Here is a 20,768-nt window from a genome sequence, read left to right as displayed (position 1 = left end):
AGTTCTTTTTTTAACTTGTAGTTCTAAATTGGAAGATTATTGTGATTTTGAAATATAAAAATAAAATTATATCTTATTATTTTTTCATCGCTCAAAATAAGCGTCACACTCGCTGAAGCCGGTGTACCGCTTTGAACGCCGCATTTATCGAGACTTTCGACACCAGGTAGGCCAATTATGGATCTTCGGATCCACATTATGTCGGCAGCTGTTCGCCACCGTGAGCTATGTTAAAAACAAACACCGCTCACGCCTGACAGATGACAGCTTACAGTCCTGCGTAAAGATGAAAGCCCCGATTTGCAGACGCTGTGCGCAGAGGTTCGGGACCAGAAGTCCCATTGTAAACATATCACAGCAGACCCGACGATGTTTGCATGAACATGCTTTTCAGCATCTCTTTATTGACCACTTTTCACACACGGTTGCTGTACGCATACAGCCGGCTGTAGCTTTTCAGCTCACAGCCTGACACACACCAACACAACAGCAGAGAGAGCACGAAGTTAAGGCGGCGAGGCGTGATTGCGGGTGCTGCTCAGTTGCGTCCGCCTCCCCTGCAGCGGCGCTGCAGACCACGCCCCGCCACACACATTAACCAGGTAAAATACATATTTAGGCAGAATTTTGCAGATATGTATTTTTCATTTTTCAGCAGCATAGTGCTTTTTTTCCAATTACTTTTTAAAAGTCAGGTCAAGGCTCCAAAAGCCCAAAGGCGATATAAGGGTGGCGGCTCACAACAGTTTTTGTTTGCTGGATCATTTTAGTTCAGCTGGGTGTCTTTCCTCTTGTTATATTTCTTTAAGAGTTCAAAATGTGTTAATTAAATAAATAAAATGTAATTTTGTCTGTAGCACTTCATGGATTTCATAAGCAACACACCTTAGTTGCTCTGTGGATTCTTTTAAAAAGCAGTTAAAAACTTTTCTTTTCAAACAAGCCTTTTGTTGTTTGTACGTATTTTATATTCTTTACATTATTTACATTTGATCTTTTACATTGTGTATAATGTCTATTGATTGTATTGTTTATTTTAATATTTGTGTACAGCGCTTTGTGACTGCCTGTCTGTGAAAAGCGCTTAATAAATAAACTTTACTTACTTACTTTAGTTGTTCACACAAAGCATAAAGGTAAAAAACAATATATACTGTGTTATCTTAATTTTAGATTTCAAATAGTATTTGCGGCTCCCAGTGTTTTCTTTTGGGTGGAAACCGGGTCCAAGTGGCTCTTTGGGTGTTAAAGGTTGCAGACCCCTGATCTAGGACATCAGGACAGGGTATTAATTGAGTTAGACACATGCAATTGAGGCATTTCAGTGAATAAAAGTGAAAACTAAAGAAATACTGACCAAGAAATAATCACCCTACATCTACATCAAGACCTAGTTTTGCTTTGCTTCAACATTTTGTTTCAGTGGATTTTCTGCCTGTGTATGTATGTTTCAGAGATGAAACACCCATTTCCTGTTGTAGACAAAGAGTGGAACAGGACTGTGGTTATCTTTTACGAATACTGTGGAAACAAGCCAGTTCCCCCACCTGGAAATGAACTGTCTCCACACATCTCTGTTTCCAGTCTGTCCCTGGAGAGTCACCCAGTGGTTCATTAAGATCAACTCAAATTATACATTTCCAGAAAACAAAGTAATGCAAGCACAGCAAACATCTGCTTAAAAAGCTATTTATATATATACAACACTAAGTACCCCACCCTTTTCCCACCTCCATTGCCACCATCTGCCCCTTTACATTTCTGTCTGTCCTCTCATAGATGCATGTCTAGAACTGGCTCAGGTACAAAGTGACAAATGTAAAACAGGTAGATGGATAAAGGTCTTTGAAACTTTTTTTTCCTGTCAGTATTTTTCTCAGAAATGTGTAATTTCTGAAGTTGTTTAAAATCAGTGAAATATTGTGTGTAGGCCCGTATTTTGATTAGCTCAGTTCTGTTTGGCAGTTCATTCTGTGTCAAACAGATTTGCTTTCCCAAGAAGAGCACTGTAGACTCTGTGAGCTCATCTTGTTTATCTTTTTTATTTTACTTTTAGGGTCCACAGGTTTAGCAAAAGACAGGAGAAGAAAGTGGTGGGATAGAAAAAAGGAAAGAAAGAAAAGAAGCGGCATGAGGATGAAACAGACACGCTGAGACTCCAACTGCTGCATCTCAAACATACACAGCACCTGAAAGACAAGACAGAGAGAGGAACACACACACGTCGCACTGTATGGGCATTTGTCCATGAAACATCCTTAAAAATGAGGGTGAGACACACTGTAACAACCCACAGCAGCTTTGTGACAGGTCTTAATGAGTTTTATTTGGTTAGCTTCTATGTTCTGTAGTTTATCTGTGAGAAATGAACATTTCTCCGTTAAAACGCAGTAAAAGTAAAGTCTATTTAAAAAAAAAAAAAAAAAAAAACGGAGCCGGTGGGCCTGAATGCATCTGTAGTTTACCTACGGCTCCTGAATGCATCACTCAGATCACAGAGGAAGGAAGCAGCGAGGAGCAGAGATGGAGAGGTGAAGCTGGTCCAACAGAGGGGAATAAATCGGAGTTTATTCCGGATAAGAACATTTAATCCAATATTTGGATTAAAATGTTGGTGATCTCAGTTTTGGTCCTTGTGGGGACAGGAGTGACGGTAAACAGCGGTGAGTTTTAGTGGTTTTGCACATGTTTCTTTCAAACCGAAAGAAACATGTGTCCCCGTTAAAAATGAACATGTCAGACGAATTTAACTTTTATAAAGTTTTATTGTATTTATTTTCAGCTAAGCTTACTTTTAGTAATGTTTTGTTTAAATGTTGAGGTTAATTATTATGATGCATGTTCAGTCATCCACGAAAAGTAAATCTCCAAAAGTTGATTCTGTTCATCTGGACGTACCGGTAGTATTTTGTGGGAGAAACGTTTCGTCACTCATCCAAGTGACTTCTTCAGTCTCAGCTGACTGCAGGTTTCCCCAATCTTATAAACAGTACATTTGCATAATGACTGAAACCAGCCCACTGAAGGAACAATGGGCTGGGAGGCCAGTTCCTTAATCTTAATTATCCAGATGAATAGAATCAACTTTTGGAGGTTATTCATTAGTTTCAGTGTTACCACTAATGTGGCTGTTATGTGTCAGACAGAGGGTTTAAGTTTATAGCGGATGTTCTAAAATGATGCAGGATCCCTGATCTCTCTGCAGGGTTAAAGAGATCTGTTTAGAGGACAGCACCATGCTCTGTCCTCAAGATTTCCCACTAAATGACAAACACAGATCACATCTGTGTTGCCGAAGAGCTCTGACTGCTTTTTAAAGGTGGTCTCTTAGTTTCTCTGTTCCTCCCTCATGGTTCAGGAATATTATACATTTTTCTGTTTTAATGAACAAAGTCAAGTTTCAGTGAAGACAACAGAAAATGAAAGGTTTTAATACTCTGTCCTCCCTCCCTGCCTAGACGTCATTTAAAAATACAGGGACGCAAACTCACCTCAACATGTAAAATTGGAACTATTAAAAAAATTAAACATTTAAGAAAACGGATGCTACCTTTAATCCAGCCTCTGACTGAGTTTAAAGTAACCCTGAAGCTGAGTTTAAAGTTGTGGTTGTTTTTGAGTCGGAGTGTAAAAATACTCGTTTTTTCTTGCAGGAAAACCAAATGAGAACAGGAAGTTCTCTGTCTGATTTCAAACTTCTGTAAAGTTTGTAGGTCTCAAACAGCTCAGTAACGTCTTCACACAAATCTCAGCTTTAGTTTGAACTCTCAGTTAATATCAGTTATTACCGTGTATTTGGATGTTTACATTTACAGCTGAGACTGAAATCACTGCATTACAAATTGAAGCTTTAAAGAAAGACGTGTTTATGATGTTGGAGACGGTTTGGGTCCAAATGTCTGATTTATTTCTGACCTGCAGTTTGAAAGAAGCAGTTCAAAACTGTGACAGAAATAACACAGATGATTATTTACTGCTGCTCACTGATTGTTCATGACTGAAATACCAAAGGGCCAGAGCTTCTGATCCATGGATCTTCAAACATACCTGCAAAGTAAAAAGATCAGAGCTCATCCATCCTCCTCCTGTGTTTTCCTACCTGTGTGACTTTCAGAAAAACATTCCCTCCATTACATCTACACTGGACTCTCCAAACCCGTTGGACTGCCGGGCATCCACGAGTTCACAGCCATGGGTTTGCTGGACGGCAGGATGATCGATTACTATGATAGCGAGAATCAGACAAAAGTTCCCAAACAGGAGTGGATGAGAGAGCATTTACCTGCTGATTACTGGGTAAAGGCACCCAGTCCCGCAGGATCAAGCAGCGGTGGTTCAAGCACAACATCGGCATCCTGATGGAGCGAATGAGAAAGAATGACTCTGGCTGTAAGTCTTTGCTGTGTTTCAATGATTTGTTCTCTCAGGTAAGATCCATGAAATCTGAAGGACCAATAATCAATAACAAGACCAGAAAGGAATGATGCAACTGTGTTGGATCACAGTTGCTCCAACACAGTAACTGACTAAGTTAAACAATACAACATATTGCAGAGTTACAAAATATACAAACACTCCAATTATAAATGTCCCAGTATATTAAACCAATTATATATACAGATAAGTATTTCTCTGTAGAGGATGTGTAGTTATTAATCATGGAATCGTCAAAATGTTCATATTTTCTCCTCTGATGTTTATTTAAACATTCATTTATTAATTTTACCCTCCTGCTTTCAGCCCCTCATGTTCTTCAGTGGATGGTGGGCTGTGAGGGTGAGACGCAGCCTAACGGCGCGCTCAGGTTTGTCCGCGGCATGAACAAGTATAACTATGATGGAAACGACTTCCTGTCCTTTGATGATAAAAACAGAGTCTGGGTCGCTCCAGTTAAAGAGGCACTTCCCTCAAAGACGAAGTGGGACAATGACCAGGTGCTGAAAGAGTACACCAAGGGATACCTGGAGAACGAGTGCATTGATTGGCTGAGCAAGTCTGTGACTTCTGAACAAAAGCAGCTGAAAAAAGCCCGTATGTATGACACAATGATCTGTGTTTTTCTATTCATTATTACTGAAGTCTATAGAACTAACATCAGTAATAGATTCAGTGTTTTCTTTGTTTTTTGTATTAAATCATTTTTAAGTTGATGTGGAACATTTACATAAAGCATCAAAACGTGATTACAGTATGATCATTTCTACTAATCACATTTTTTTCTACTTCTGTTGTTTTAATTTTGAACTTTTGTAAATTAAGTTGAAATTATGAACTTTATGTAATGCCCTTTGTTTGGCAGAAATATCACAGTTCACTTTATAACAAATATAATAGAACATATTGATCCAAATCACCATTAAATGTAGAATAACTGTTATGTTGCAGTGATTCTGTGACCTCCTGATATTCAGAGCATTGACTCAATGAGCCATAAATGAATCCTTAAAGCTTTCAAAGTCACAGTGTGGAGCTCTGTGTCTGCTGTCAGAAGGTCACCGTTCATGTTGAGAGGAAATCAGGTTGCCTCGCATCATGTGACCTGTACAATTGTCTTTTAATGTAAAATTGGTCACCTGGAGGTTGAAGGTGCTGCATGCCCGACCTCTGGATGACCAAGGGGTCACTGCAATTATTTGCAATTGGCCCCAGAAACAAAAACCCCAAACGCTGCAACTCCATTCCCCTCAATTTTTCATACCTCACTTAACAGTCAAGGCCGTAGAAAACACAGCTCATATAAGACATTCAATTTCATACACTGCGTTGATCTTTCAGAGGTAAACCATATTCACATTATTATGTTTTAATATTTAGTGACACAGTTTTCATTTCCTCCTTCCAGCTCCACCTGACGTGTACGTGTTTGCAAAGAAGTCCAGAGTGGAGACAAACCTCACCCTGACCTGCCTCGCCACAGGCTTCTACAGCAAAAACATCATTTTGAGGATCAGAAGGAAAGGACGTGTTCTGACTGAAGACGACGGTCTGTGGAGCTCAGGAGTTCTTCCAAATGACGATGAGACCTTCCAGAGACGAGACTATGTGGAGATTTTGAAGTCTGACCTGTCAGAGTTCAGCTGTGAAGTCGTTCATGAGGCGACCCGTGTGGACGTTGTGAAGACTTGGAGTAAGAAACGTTTTTTTTATTGTCTCTGTTGTTGATCATAACTTTGTTTCTTCAGTCAGAGCAGTGAGCTTCTCTGTGTCCAGCAGATCTGCATCATTACTGTCCTGATCACAGCCCTGTGGTCAGAGCCATGTCAGTCCATCTGAGAACAAAGCTAGCATGTCACATTTAGCCCAGCTCTGCAGCCCTGAAGAAGCAGAGGAGCGATCTCCTTCAGAGAATCACTGAATAGTTCCAGATATGAACAGTTTCCTCTCAGTGACCTCCTGCACATCACTGCTGTCCAATCACTGACTTCATCATGACTGTGGTTTCAAATCTACATCTCAGTAACAAACAGCAGCAAATGTCACGCTGACAGTGACCTCAGCCTAAAACTCATGTCTGCGTTTCAGAGAACGGTGACCATCCAGAGGAACCTGGATCTGGAGCTCTGATCGGTGCACAGGGTGGAGCCTTGGCTGCGATTGCTCTTTTGTTGGTGGAGGTCTGGGTCTGTCGATATGCTTGCATAAAAAGGCCGTCTTAGTAAGTACAGTGTGCTGTTGTGTATAATTTTTGTTGAGCGGAGTTAAAATGTTTGACTTTGTAACCTGTAAAAATCAAACTGTCCTGATCTCAGACAGTGATAAGATGGAGCTCTGTTACTGATCATCACATTTGAAACACATAAAGAAAATCATTGAGGGGGTCAAAGGTCACATGTCAGTCATGTGACTTTTCCTGTCTGCAGCTTCTAATCCAATAACTTTGACCCCTCTGGGACATAAATGTAGAACAGAAATGATTGATGTTTGCTGATAGTGTGCAGCTCGTTTCCTCCACCGCCTCCACTCAGACACATCTGCATGTAGAACTTTGAAACATTTCAACAACATTTAGTCTGAATTACAGTAAACTGTAGGATTACACTTCAGCGTGTTATTCATTCTTTCATGTTAATGACTTGAACATGTTGCTGACGGAGGTCTGATGATGACATCAGAGTTGGTCTGAAGCTCAGCACACTGAGCTGCTTCACACATGTAGAACAAACCACTGAGTTCATCCACGATCAGTGACAGTCTGTGTTACGTCTGTTTACAGGAGGCAGACGTGTAGCCAACGACAACCCAGGTAACATCTTTATTTTCCTGTCTTATAAAGTTTGATGTTCAGAGACTGGTGTCAGTCTGAGCCGATCCATTAACGTCTTTAACAGATTAGTATTTGCTCAAAGACGCTCAGTGTAGCACAGAGGAGGTGAACAGGCAAACAGAGTGGAGGAGACAGAAACTTGAAGCATGAGGAGAAAGGTGAGAGCAGCCAGACTCATGGTTACCTGTGTTCAGTATAATAATAATAGTATACTAGTAATAATATAGTATACTATTATTATGTAATAATATTTATACAGCAGCAGTGCTGAAAACGTTTAAACGTTAACCTGCAGTTCATAAAGAAAAGAAGCAACAGCAGTGACAGAAACAGATCAGCTTTAAATGTTTCCTCACATGTGGAGCACGCTGTCCTTAACTAACCTTTGTGTGTATGTGTGGGTGGGTTGTCCCAGTGGTCATGTGACCATACCCCTCCTTAATGGTTCCGTCTCCTTCCTCAGATAAACATAACAGATTAGTTTAGGACTGAATAGATCGTAGAAGATGGGTCTTAATGTTCTGTTTTGCTTCATATAGCTCAAAATGTATGTCGTCTCTACAGGAAGTGTAGCAGTGGTTGTAACAAATGTTGAGGCTGACAGTGAGAAGGTTGAGGAAGACGAGGGTAATGAAGACGAGGCAGAGGAAACCAGTCTCAGAAGCAGCACGGGTAAGTTTTCCTCAGCTAATGTGTAGCATTGAGCTCCGTGATGTGTAATTATAAGTCACATTATTCTGTACTGTGGTAGTGACGGAGACATTTTAAACTCATGTTGCAGCTGAATACTTTTTTCTTCTTTCTCCGGTGGCTTTTACTCTGCCCCGTAAGTCTAATGTAGGATACTACTGCACCAGTCTGAGATCAGTCTCACAGAGCTGTCGTCAAGTTGATCTTTGCTAACTGTAAAACATTAATAAATTATTTATTATTTAATAATAATTTATTAATAATAATTTATCATTCTCCTAATAAAGATCAGATCAATAGGTTTCTATTTTTGGAAGTCCTTGTTACATTTAATTGATTTAAATTAAAGATAGAAAGCAAATATTTAATTGTGTGATGGTCCCTTACACATAAGCATTTATTAATTTTCATGATATGATCAGGTTAGTGTATCGTTTACTGAGAACCTGCTGTATGTTTTCATATTCTGAGTTAGAGCGAGGGTAGAAAGCAGCTTTGCCAAAGAACAGAGAATAAGTCAGAGCAGATCAGCCTGTGTGTTACTTTACATGTAAAATAATGCTGTTGTTCATCCCTGCAGCTGACGGCTCTGACAAAAAACCAAGGCTCAGGATTCACACTAAATCTTCTGCCACCGAGAATATGGACTGAGGTCATGCTAAATCCAGTGCCTCCAGCTGTATCCCTGCCTTTGACCTTTCCTCCCCCCATGATAAATCCAGCATCACTAATTTAGGTGTGAAAATGGACCCCAGCCTAAAACTCGACTCACATGTCAAAGCTGTGGTTAAGTCCTCCATCTTTCAGTTGAGGCAGCTGTCAAAAATTAAGTCCATCCTGTCTAGAGGCCACCCAGAAACACAGATTCATGCATTTATCACCTCTCATCTGGATTATTGTAATTCTCTTTTTTATTTTTCTGAGATATTTCACCCTTAAATGCTGTCACGTGCTTGTAGTTCAGCTAACCAGGTGCTTTTGACTCTCCCAAAGACATTTTATAAATCCAGAGGAGCCTTTGAAGTTTTCCTAAAATGTTGAATGAGCTGCTGCTGGAGACAGGCTCCATCTCCTGCTGTTTTTAAATGTCTTAAACTTTTACTCTTTGTACGTACTTATTTATTCTTGATCTCTTATTTTTTTTTATTTTCTTTTTGTACAGCATGTTGGTGCTTTAGAAATAAATTTAAAATGTTGTTCCATGAAATGTGTTTTAAAAGTGTTCATGCTTCTTTAATGATGTGACAGGAAATTTTAGTACAGCATATCAGGAGTTTAATGAATTTAGATACACTGGTGTGATCATTGTAATGGTGTCTTGGTCAAACATAGTAATTAATCTTTTTTATTTATAAGGCCTTGGAGAGTTTCAGTGAACTGCAGGATGATTACAAAAACCAAACCGTGTCTACTACTAATGTGTAAATACATTTATTAAGCACTGGCTGGATTTGCCAAAAATGATAATTTCTTTTTTTGTTTTCATTTAATGTATAAAAATGTAAGAACATCCACTGTTAAATGTCTTCAAGGCAACGTAATAACAACTGAAATGAATCTGTCTCCGCTTTTAAAATCAAATAAATATCCAAGTCATCTGCAAAACAGTGAAATAAAAAGTTCCGTAAAAAAGTACAGTTTACTCCTAGTGACAACAGTGTAAACAAGACTAGACCCAAAATAGAGCTTTATGGTACAGCATCATTAAGATGGGCTGTTTTAGAGCTGTTGGGGCCCATGTTGGCAGACAAGAAGGAACCAACCCAGGGTTTAGCAGACTAGATGCAACAGTCAGTGTCTCTCTTTGCTGCTGGTTGTGAAAATGGATCGCACCAGACAGTGAAGTGAAACCAAGCTGGTTTTCATAACTGGCACGTTTTATGCGAGCTTGAGTGTAAAATGTGAACATTTTAAAGACTTAAGTAATTATTTAAACCACCTTACTGTCCTTTCACCATCTGCAAACTGATCTGGAGCATAAATGAGATTCACAGAAACAGTCTAGAGAAATCAGAAAAGTTTATTAATCCCAGAGGAAAGTATGTGAGCACAGTTGCTCCAATAATTAATAACAGTAACAAACAAGGTAAAGTTTAATAATACAAAATAGCTCTTATATATAAATGTCCCAATATATATTACAAAATCTGAAGTAGAAATAAACTTGAAATGGAGCTGTCGTTCTTACTCACAGTTGTTTTCTCATTAGAGGATGTCCAGATTTTAACGGTGTACAACTACTGCAGTGGGAACTTATGCTTTTAAATGGAGGGATTGAAAAAGAAGAATTTAGAAGATCCGCATGTCTCCTTCTCTGCTGGGAGGATCTAGGACATCAGGACAGGGTATTACTTGAGTTAGACACATGCAATTGATGCATTTCAGCAAATAAAATTCACAACTAATGAAATGACCGAGAAATAAACATCCGTATATTAAAACCTGGTTTTGTTTTGGTGGATCTTCTGCATGTGTATTAATGCTTTGGAGATGAAACAACAATTTCCTGATGTGGACAAAGAGTGGAACAGGACTGTGGTTATCTTTCATGAATGCTGTGGAAACAAGTCGACTCCTAAAGATGAACTGTGTCCACATGTCTCTGCTTCCAGTCTGTCTCTGGAGAGTGACCCCCCACCCCCACCCTCCCGCCCCCCCAAAAAAGATTGTTTTTCACATCTCATCAGTGTTGCTCATGAGTGATAAAGGTGTAGTAGGCCTCTCTTAAGTACCAACAAAGTATGGTTCTGGACTGAGATGAGGTGTGGAGAAACAAAACTGACACTGCAGAGCGACTGACCAACATTTCAGAGGATGCAATAGGATACACGAGGCTGCAGCGACTCACAGAAACAATTCAATTCAGTTTTATTTATATATCACAAAATCAGAACAACAGAGGGCTCAAGGCACTTTATATTGTGAGGTAAAGACTACAGTGATAACAATGATCCACCTCTGTGCTTTAAGAGCTTTCTGCCTCATCTGATGGAATTGAACAGATTGGCCTTTATTGTCATTGTACATGTAAAACAAAATTATAGGTGCACCATGCCAACTGTGCAGGAGTAAAAAAAAACTTTGTAAAGACATCAGGACAAAACAGCAAGCAGACGATATATAGAGAGAGATGCATAACTTAATAAATCCTCCTCAGTTAGCAGAACCAGTTCAAGTCAAGATTTTTTTAATTTTGAGTTCAGATTCTGACAGTCGTGTACTTTTTTTTTTTATCATAACAGGAAGTAAATACAGAATAATTCGAGTTCCTGTTCATGCTGCTCAGAGTATAAAACACTTGAAAATATATTAACTTCTTATAAAATATTATATCTCATGGAGTTGTTAAGTGTTCAATGACAAATACAGCACATAGTGTTTGTACCATTATTAAAATAGAGGAAAAAGAAAACATTAGCCACATTAGCTGTTTGGCACCAAACAGACATTTTCCAGCACCTCAAACGGTATTCCAAACTTTACTTTACTTTACTTGTTCTATCTAAGCTTTCTATGTAACATTCACACACGTTTAGACTCCAATGACTGCATCTGAGAGCAACTTCGGAGTCTTGTCCAAGGATATTTAGGATGCAGACTGGAGCAGACAAGGATCAAACCACCAACCTTCCCATTAGTAGCGAACCTGCTGTACCCCCATAACAACAACTGCCCCAATCAGTAAAATCAGTGTGGTTGCTACAAACACTAAAATCACTATGGCTGCTATCTGTGGAACGTGCCACTTTTCTCTCTCCATGTTCCCTCCAACATCCCTGTTTTCTCTCTCAGTGTTTCCTCCACCCGAGGTATCTTTAGTAGTCTGTTCCACCCTGACACTGATGGAGCTCCGCTTGTCTCTCGTTCTCCTCGTTCCAACCAAACACTCATATCTGCCCACATCATTGAAGGTGACTTCCTTCAGAATCACTGAAACGTCTCCATTCTTCATCTCCGGGTCTCTCAGCTTCACCCGGCCTTTGTAAGACAGATGCTGATATTTTTCATAGGAGCGCTGCTCTCTGTAGTAAAACACGTAGTCTGTCAGCTCAGGTCTGCTCCACTCCAGCAGCTCGATGGGAGCATCTGCAAAACCCCAACACTGGAGAGTGACGTCCTCTCCCTGCTTCACTGTGATCACCTCATCTGGATCTAAACCACAACAGAAGAACAGTCATTAGTGCCTCAGCTCAAAGGAAACTACAGTGAAAAACTCTAAAATGTTCACGTCGAAGCAAAGTGTTTCATATGTGATGAGTGGACACAGACACATCAAACAGTCAGGTGAGACTGAAAACACGCAGATCTGCGGAAAGTGATTTAAACTAAGGCCAAACTTCCAAAAGAGGCTTTTGTGCCAGCACGGAGTTTACTGTGAAAACACTGCTGAACACTGAAATTACTGAATTGTTCATATAATTTTACTGAAATTATATGAACAATGCACATATCATTTTGCCAGGAATTTCCAGCAGACCAACTTTAAGTTAGTTAGAATGAGAGGAGATGTTATTATGAGAAATGATGATATATTCTTCCTTTAAGGGTCGCTGCACTCACATTGCTTTTGATTTTAAGACTGATCAAATGCAACAACAACAACAACAAACTTTATTTATAGAGCACATTTAAAAACCAGCAGTATACCAAAGTGCTTAACATAAGAGACAGAGAAGTAACACGAGTATTATAAGGCCTTAGCAAAGTATCAAATATACTCACAGGTCAATGCCACTAATACACAGGGGTAATATAAAATGCATATCAAATAAAAACATAGCCCGGTCACCTCTAGATTTCAGCCAAGATCTAGGCTGCACCAAGAGTAGCTGAGTAGATGATCTTAATGCTCTGGCAGGAACATACGATTTAAGGAGTTCCTTAAGGTAGCTTGGTGCTGTGTTGTTGGTAATTTTAAACATAAGCAGCAGTAAATTTAAATTTTATGGGTAGCCAATGCAGATCAGCTAAAACAGGAGTAATAGAGCCAAACTTCCTGGTTCTGGTCAGAATGCGTGCTGCAGCATTTTGGACTGTCTGCAGTCTATGAAGGAGGGCAGAATGAAGACCAAAATAAAGTGAGTTGCAGTAATCCAGCCTCGAGGTCACAAAGGCGTGGATGAGCTTTTCCAGGTCCTTAAGCGGAACATACTGCCTTAGAGATGAGATGGAGTTGGTAGAAACTAGATCTAACTACAGCAGACACTTGTTTATCGAGTTTGAACGAGCTGTCAAGCAACACGCCCAGATTGCTAACAGTGTCCTTGAAATGCAAGTCCTTGAAATTCTGGGACAGATCATGACGTTTCCCTTACAAACCTTCAACCCTTTTCCATCGCCAGACCAACACTGCTTCATCCTCTAAAATCAAGCGTTTTAAACAAGTTCCTGTTAACTGTATAAATATGTGCATAACAAATCTTAAGTGTCTGAACGGATGGAAGTTTTTTTTCTTTTTACAAAATATCATCGCCACGGTACATCCTGTTAATGGAGGGCCAAGAGTGACCAAATGAATTAATTAAATACATCATTAAATAATTAATTAAATGTGTCAATAATTATTTAAAATTGGAATTAATTAATTGAATTACACATTTAATTATATATTTATTTATTTCACATTTGAATTAATTAGTGACATACATTATTAATTATTCAATTGTGTATTTAATTAATTCATTTTGGCAGTCCTGTATGGGAAGCACTTTGTGCCATCAGAAACTGAATTTGAATAAGTTAAATTTGAATGTGAATTGTAACTTGAATACATGGTTTTTAAAACCAAATTTGAATTAGCCTAATTTGAAGTTCAATTTATTGGTTTGAAAATGATCATCAGTAAATTCAAATTGAACTTTATATTTTAAAAATGAATTAATTTGCTTTGAAACTGTATTTTATCCTTTAAAAATGTAGCTCTCGAATAATTTCAGTTTCACTTATCATCATTCAGTTTCAGTTCCAAAATACCGTTTTTTTCGGACTTACATCTGGTTCCGGTTCCAGAGTAATTGAACGCAGATTCATAGAACTACGTTTTACTAGCGGACTGAAAGTGTTACTGACGGGACTCATGCATCTTGAGCAGAAACAAGACTTTAGAAGTCATTTGTCATGTCGAATGACCAGCGGATAAACTCTCAGGTTGGTAATAAATGTATTACATGTATAGGAACAAGCGTCATGTTAACAAATGATAGCCGTACAGAAACTTTTATGCTTATTGTTGGAATTTAATAGCTTGCATTTTGAAAAATAGTCCATTTGTATGATCCCTGTACCCTGCATTATTTATTAATCTGATGACCCTTTTCTGTATTATAGTTATTGTTTGTGTATTACTTTTGTATTTGTTTCCCCAGACCTACACAGTAGCTCATATACGGCAGTAGTAAAGCACAGTATAATATATGCAGTGCTTTCTCCAGGACGGCAATGCCCCATGCCAGTTTCCCTCAAAACAGACCTTGTGGTCAATGATCACACCAAGAAATTTTATTTCATTTACTCTTTCTAAACATACATTGTCAACACATATTTCTACTTTGATATTTTTCTTTTGGTTTACAAACAACATAAATTTGGTTTTATCTAGATTTAATGATAATTTATTTATATCAAACCACTTCTTTAATATCATTAATTCCTGTGTGATCATCTCCAAACCTGTTGCAATTCCACACCTGAACAAAATACATTTGTGTCATCTGCAAATATTACAAACTTTAAATTCTGCGAGACTGTGCAAATATCATTTAAGTACATAATAAACATTTTTGGACCCAATACTGAACCTTGAGGTACTCCACAAGCAATATACATCAAATTAGATTTATATTAATTTATTTGTACCTATTGTTGCCTATTGCCTAAATAACTTTTAAACCAGTCCAAAACCACTTCCCTAAACCCATACCTTTCCAGTTTTTTAAATAGAATTTCACGATTAACAGTATCAAACGCCTTCTTTAGATCTAAGAAAACTCTGAGTGTGTACCTATTATTGTCCAGACATTCTGTTATCTCTTCCATTAAGTCTATCAGTGCCAAAGTTGTTGATCTGTTGTTTCTGAATCCATATTGACCATCTGTCAGTAATTCATGTTTTTCCACAAAACCTTTTATGAAAAGTTTTTTCAAGTATCTTAGAGAACTGGGAGAGTATTGACATTGGTCTGTAATTTGTAAAATAATACTTTTCACCTGTTTTGTAAATTGGAATAACTTTAGCAACTTTAATTTTTTGTGGAAATACCTTTTTGAAAACACAAGTTGAATATATATTTTAATGGTTTTACTATACCATCAATAACTTTCTTTACTCTTACCATATCAATATCATTCCAATCTCTACTGGTTTTGTTTTTAAGTCCTCTAACTATGTCATAAATCTCTTTCTCTTCCACTGCTCTTAAAAACATTGAGCTTCTATTCCTTTAAATATCTTCACCCGTGTCCCTTTCTATTCCATCAACCTTTATTTCCTCTGCCAGTTTTGGCCCTATATTTATGAAGAATTCATTAAAACCATTTACTACGTCATTCATTTTGTTAATACTTCTTGTCCCTTCTATAAAGTACCCCGGATAATCATTTTTCTTTGATTCATTTTTGATTATACTGTTTAATACATTCCATATACCTCTTGTGTTATCTTTATTCTGTTCTAACCTTTTATTAAAATATTCTCTTTTACAGGTTCTAATTATATTTGTTAATTTATTTTTATAGGTTTTATACCTTTTTTCAGTTTGTATGGTTCTCTTTTTTATGAATTCTTAATACAGGATATTCCTTTTTTTGCTGGCATTTTGTTGTCCTTTAGTCATCCATGGTCTTCCAGCATAGTTGTGTTTCCTATTAATTTCAATTACTGGACAGTTTTTCTTAAGGAATGAGTTAAATGTTCTTGAAAATGCTTCATAAGCTTTATTAACTTCTTTTTGTTCATATACAATATTCCAATCATGCTGTAAGAGTTAATTTCTAAGACAGTTTAATGTCTCCTCTGTTCTTATTCTTTTGTAAATAATCTTGTGTCCATCGCTCTTGACCTTATAATGACCCACTTTCTATATTTTCTTCCATTATATTTGTAAATATATTATCTAATACAGTTGCGTAGTGAGACGTTATTCTAGTCGGTCTTGTTATCAGTGGAAATGAACCCATGCTATACATGGAATCAGTAAATTCTTCTGTACTCTTATTATAATTTGGATTCAACAAGTCAATATTAAAGTCCCCACAAATAAACATTCCTTTCTGATTGAGATTTGTAAATAGGTTCTCCATACTATCCTTAAATATCTCGATCTTTGGTCCTGGTATATATATTTGGTCCAGTCTGTATATACAACTGACAATTAGGTTTTTCCTTTTTTTCCATATTTATTTCCACTGTTAAACATCCCATCACTCCATCAATAACAGTCGTCATTCTTCCCACTCTTTTGTACTTCAGGTTTTTATCAATGTAAAGTGCCGCCCCACCTCCTTTTTTGTTGATCCTGTCTAAATGAAGGAATTCATATCTATTTATTTCAAAGTCTTCTTCTTTTTTCAGGAGTTATCCAGGTCTCCGATATGGCTATTACCTTGAATGGCTGTTTATAGTGTGTTATATATTCTTTGATGGATTGAAATATTGCATATTGTCACGATGAGTTGTGTGACTGTCAGTGGCTGGACCCACGTGCAGGACTCGGAGACAAAACATTAACTTAAACGGCAGCTTTATTTGCTGGTGAGACACACTTGGCAATACATAAACAACAACTTAAACTAATTACACTGGAGATGCAAATGACTGGAGGAGAGCACAGCTGGGACTCATCAGACATGACAAGACAAGGGGAGGCAAAACTCAACACATTGGCATAGTACACAGACTTTCAAAGTAAAACAGGGAACTGAACAGACGTGGACTAAACTAGGGGATACAGTGACAGAGAACAAGAGACACACTGACAGAAATGACTGTATACTAACAGAAGTAACACAGAACCACGACCTAAGAAGGAGAACACAAGAAATGCCAAGGACCTAGGGAGTTAGGAATACTAGCAACAGAAATCAAACCCAAGAGAATCAAAGATCAAATCAAAGATAACTAATACAAACAGAAAAACACTGAGTCCACAGACTCCGGACTGTGTCACATATAGGCTTCTACTATTAAAGTGAACAATTGTTATACCATTTTCTACCTTTATTTTCTTTTCAAATTGGTCATTTGTATAATAATTGCATTCATTTATCTTATTTTTAAAGAAATTACAATCAGGATCTACATTCCTGTCATACACCAATGTCCTATTGTCAATATCTATCTAAGTTGTTACTTGAAAACTGTCAGGCATCCAAGTTGGTTGTGCAACTTAGACAAGTACCATCATATTTAGCACTACTTTGCATTCTGATTTATCAGTTATATTTTTCTAGTTCCGTCATCTCTCTTATGACTAGAACTTTTGCCTGTTCTGGTGTTCCATTTAACTTAATGAATATTTTACAATCTGATGTCCAGGTTGATTGTATTTTCTTCTGTGTTCTTAGTATTCTTGCTTGTCTTGCAATGTCTGCATTTTTCTTGATTAGATGTTTGTTTAAATAAACATTTGTTCCTTTCAGCTTTCTTCCTTGCTTGAGCAGTTCTTTTTTCTGTTTGCTATTAACAAAACGTATGATAACGGCAGGTATTTGATTTTGTTTTTCCTTGGAAGAGGATGGCATCCCTCAATATCTTTACTGTCCATTTCTATACCCTTGCTTTTGAAAAAGCCCATTACCTGCTCTTCCAAGAAGTGTAGCTCTTGCTCAGGTGGCTCCCCTCTCTCTGACGCTGCTACCCGTGCATATGTCTGATGCTTAGTTTCCAGTCCAGTCAGTATCACATCATTTACTCTTGAATATTGTTCCAGATCTGACAGCCTTCCTTCCAGCATAGCAATCTTCTTGTCCTTTTCCTCACTCTGCCTTCTTAGTTCTTTAATGTCTTCCATTAAATTAAGTATCAGTTTTTGTTCTTTAGAAATAGTTGTTATTTCTTCTGACATAAAGTTTAGGGATTTCTTTATGTCCTCCAGTTCCTCCTTGTTGACGTTGCTCCTCTTAGGCGGTATCTTGTTGGTGTTAAGGCCTATTAGTTGAGAAGCACCCTTGTGGCTTGCCTAAGCCGGGCCTGTCCTGGTAGTTTGGCTGTTGGTGGTGCGTTGCCCAGCCTGCCTCTGAGCTTTGTTTGGTGGTTGAGCTTGGTAGGGTTAGGCGATTATCGTCACTGGCTGGTGCCTGTGGCTGACGTGTTCTGACAGGTAGCCTCACCTGTTGATGGTGAAACCTGGCGTGTCCTGGCAGCTAGCCTCTCCTGCTGATGGTGAAGCCGGGCTTGGCCTGACAACTAGCCTCTCTGGCTGGAGATGGAGCTCGGCCTGGCCTGGCAGCTAGCCGCTCTGGCTGGTGGTGGAGCTCGGCCTGGCAGCTAGCCAGGCCAGGTTGAAGTTCATATTGTGTTTTAATCACAAATTTAAGTAAACATAACATGACATAATGTATACTAAAAATAACAATAAATATTTCAGTAACTGTCCAATAAACATATAAAAAAACCTGAATCATATCTGTTTAAATACTGTAAGTATCCTTTAAAAAAAAAAAAAAAAAAAAAAAAAAGGGAAAAGCCCAGCAAAAATATATACACAAAGTAATTACAGTACCCAAATCCTTTCAATCTTCTTTACTGGAGCTGATCTAAAACCAGCCTTCAGACTGTCAAGAGCAAGCATTAACATGCTTGTGCAAATGCTCCCCCGGGAAAAACAACACGGCTGGAACCACGAAATTGAGGTGCTAGTGACTATTTACTGGCTGGCCTGTGGAGCTTCATACCGAGTGACAGCAGACATCTTTAGCATGCCGGTGGCAACAGTGTGCAGGATTGTCCACAATGTCATAGAGGAAATGATGAAAATTCTGCATTGTGTCATTCATTTCCCAAAGGCAGAAGAGATGCAGGAGGTTGGGGCAGGCTTTGCACACCTTGCTGGCAATGAGGTATTCCGTTGCACAGCTGGTGCAATTGATGGACGCCACATCTGCATTCTTCCACCTGGGGAACCACACAAGAGGTCATACATCAATAGGAAACTGTTTCCCTCTATCGTGATGCAGAGCATCTGTGACTCCAGAGGTGCGTTCCTAGATGTGTGCGAAGGTCCCCAATGTACAAAAAGGCCCTATATCCCCCAGCAGGCTACCTCCTCTTGGTAGATGGAGGATACCCTTGCCTTAAGCACCCAGTGGCAATAATGACCCTATATCGCCAGCCTGTGTCAAGTAAGAAAATAATTCCCCTTTTCTTTATACCTACAAACACATGTAGTGCTACAACTGTTACTGTGACGCATGCAGAGCTTTAAGAAAACAAATGCAATATTATAATTCTACCTATTACACTAATTGAAAGTTTACTTAGTATTGTCTTTCTTTTAAAGCTCAAGTTGAAGAAAGGTTCAATTGGCACCATGCCAAGGCCAGAAACATCATAGAGCGTACCTTTGGCATCCTCAAAACATGCTGGCGCTCCATTTTCTTGCAAGCCCTTGAGATCCGGCCTCTGTTTGCTCCCAAAGTTGTGGGAGCTTGCAGCATCCTCCACATCATCTGTGTGGCAACAGATGACGTCTGCCAAGAAGAAGGAGACGAGGAGGAGGCGGCACAAGCAGGACCAGAAGCCGAAACAGAAGGCACAGGTGTGGACAGGGAGCTTTCAGGAGCTTGTATCCGAGCCAGGCTTGCTGCACGAGTGTCTGCTCCTGAACAGCTGCCTGCATGTCTGTTTGAACCTGACTACATCTAGGTAAAGGTTTCATTTGTAAGATGTAGTCATGCTCAAACAGATATGTAGGCAGCTAAGGCCAAAAGAAAAAACCTCCTGTTGGTTAAAAAAGAAAAAATAAATTAAAATCATATTTTTTTTCCAAATTAGTGTTAATTAGTTAAGTTAATTAGTTAAAATACATCTTTATTTGTTCAGCTTGTAAATAGTGTACATTAGTGTTCTTTTTTGTATATTATATGTTTGCTTGTGTGCTCACGGTTGTATAGGTTGAATTCAATGTTAAAAGTTATTGTAACTGTTACACTTGTTTAAATGATGTTTTACTTTGACTAAAGAGATTCTCTGTTATTTGTTATTTGTTATTTGTTATCTGTTATTTATTTATTTAAAATTTTTTGACAGGTTTTTCAAACAGTGATAGATATCGGTCTGCCCTTTCAGTAGCTGGTCTCTCCCTCTCTTCCTCTCTTTCCACCTGGTCTTTTAGAAACTGAAGTACAGCCTGGCTGTCCCTGGGCCTCTTTCTCTGTCTCTTCCTCGACACTTCGGTAGAAGGGGACGAGGCCGGATGTGCAGTGGATGTGAGGTTTGCTGCAACTACCAAGGGTGGACTTATTGAGTGCTGCCCCTGGAGCACAGCATCCATCATTTTGTACCACTGCCAGGTGGCGGCAGTCGGGCTACCTTCCTCTACTCCCATGCCTGTGGGGGGGTCCCTAAGCTCCTGAAAATATGTATTAATTGCTGTATTGCTATATTATAACAGATACAATTACTCTATTATTAAATGGCAAAGTACATTTAATTACCAAAAAACAAAGAAAAATCATTACCTTGTATTTGGCCTTTAGATTGTTCCATTTCTTTTGTGCTTGCTTAGCTGTTATGGCCAGGCCTGAAGAGCTAACAAATAGTCAGTCTACCTCCAACAAGGTTAAGAACCACTGCTTTAGAGATAGCAGAAATTTCCAA

The 20,768-nt window shown here is 38.6% G+C and overlaps 1 long non-coding RNA gene and 1 pseudogene across 2 annotated transcripts; both read left to right on the top strand.

Moving 5' to 3' along the window:
* The first annotated feature begins 2,491 nt into the window (after positions 1–2,491).
* Positions 2,492–6,502, top strand: LOC120436393 (annotated as a pseudogene).
* Positions 6,503–7,215: 713 nt separating this feature from the next.
* Positions 7,216–9,340, top strand: LOC120436456. Of its 2 annotated transcripts, none has more exons than XR_005610440.1 (3): positions 7,216–7,243; positions 7,829–7,936; positions 8,535–9,340. It is a non-coding gene; the product is annotated as an uncharacterized LOC120436456 (long non-coding RNA). The 2 variants fall into 2 exon arrangements; XR_005610438.1 differs by lacking the exon at positions 7,216–7,243 and adding an exon at positions 7,348–7,422 and having other exon boundaries at positions 8,535–9,339.
* Positions 9,341–20,768: the final 11,428 nt, after the last annotated feature.

This window comes from Oreochromis aureus, linkage group 3 (genome assembly GCF_013358895.1).
Source record: "Oreochromis aureus strain Israel breed Guangdong linkage group 3, ZZ_aureus, whole genome shotgun sequence".
Lineage (NCBI taxonomy): Eukaryota > Metazoa > Chordata > Actinopteri > Cichliformes > Cichlidae > Oreochromis > Oreochromis aureus.
This window is presented reverse-complemented; position numbering and strand designations above follow the sequence as displayed.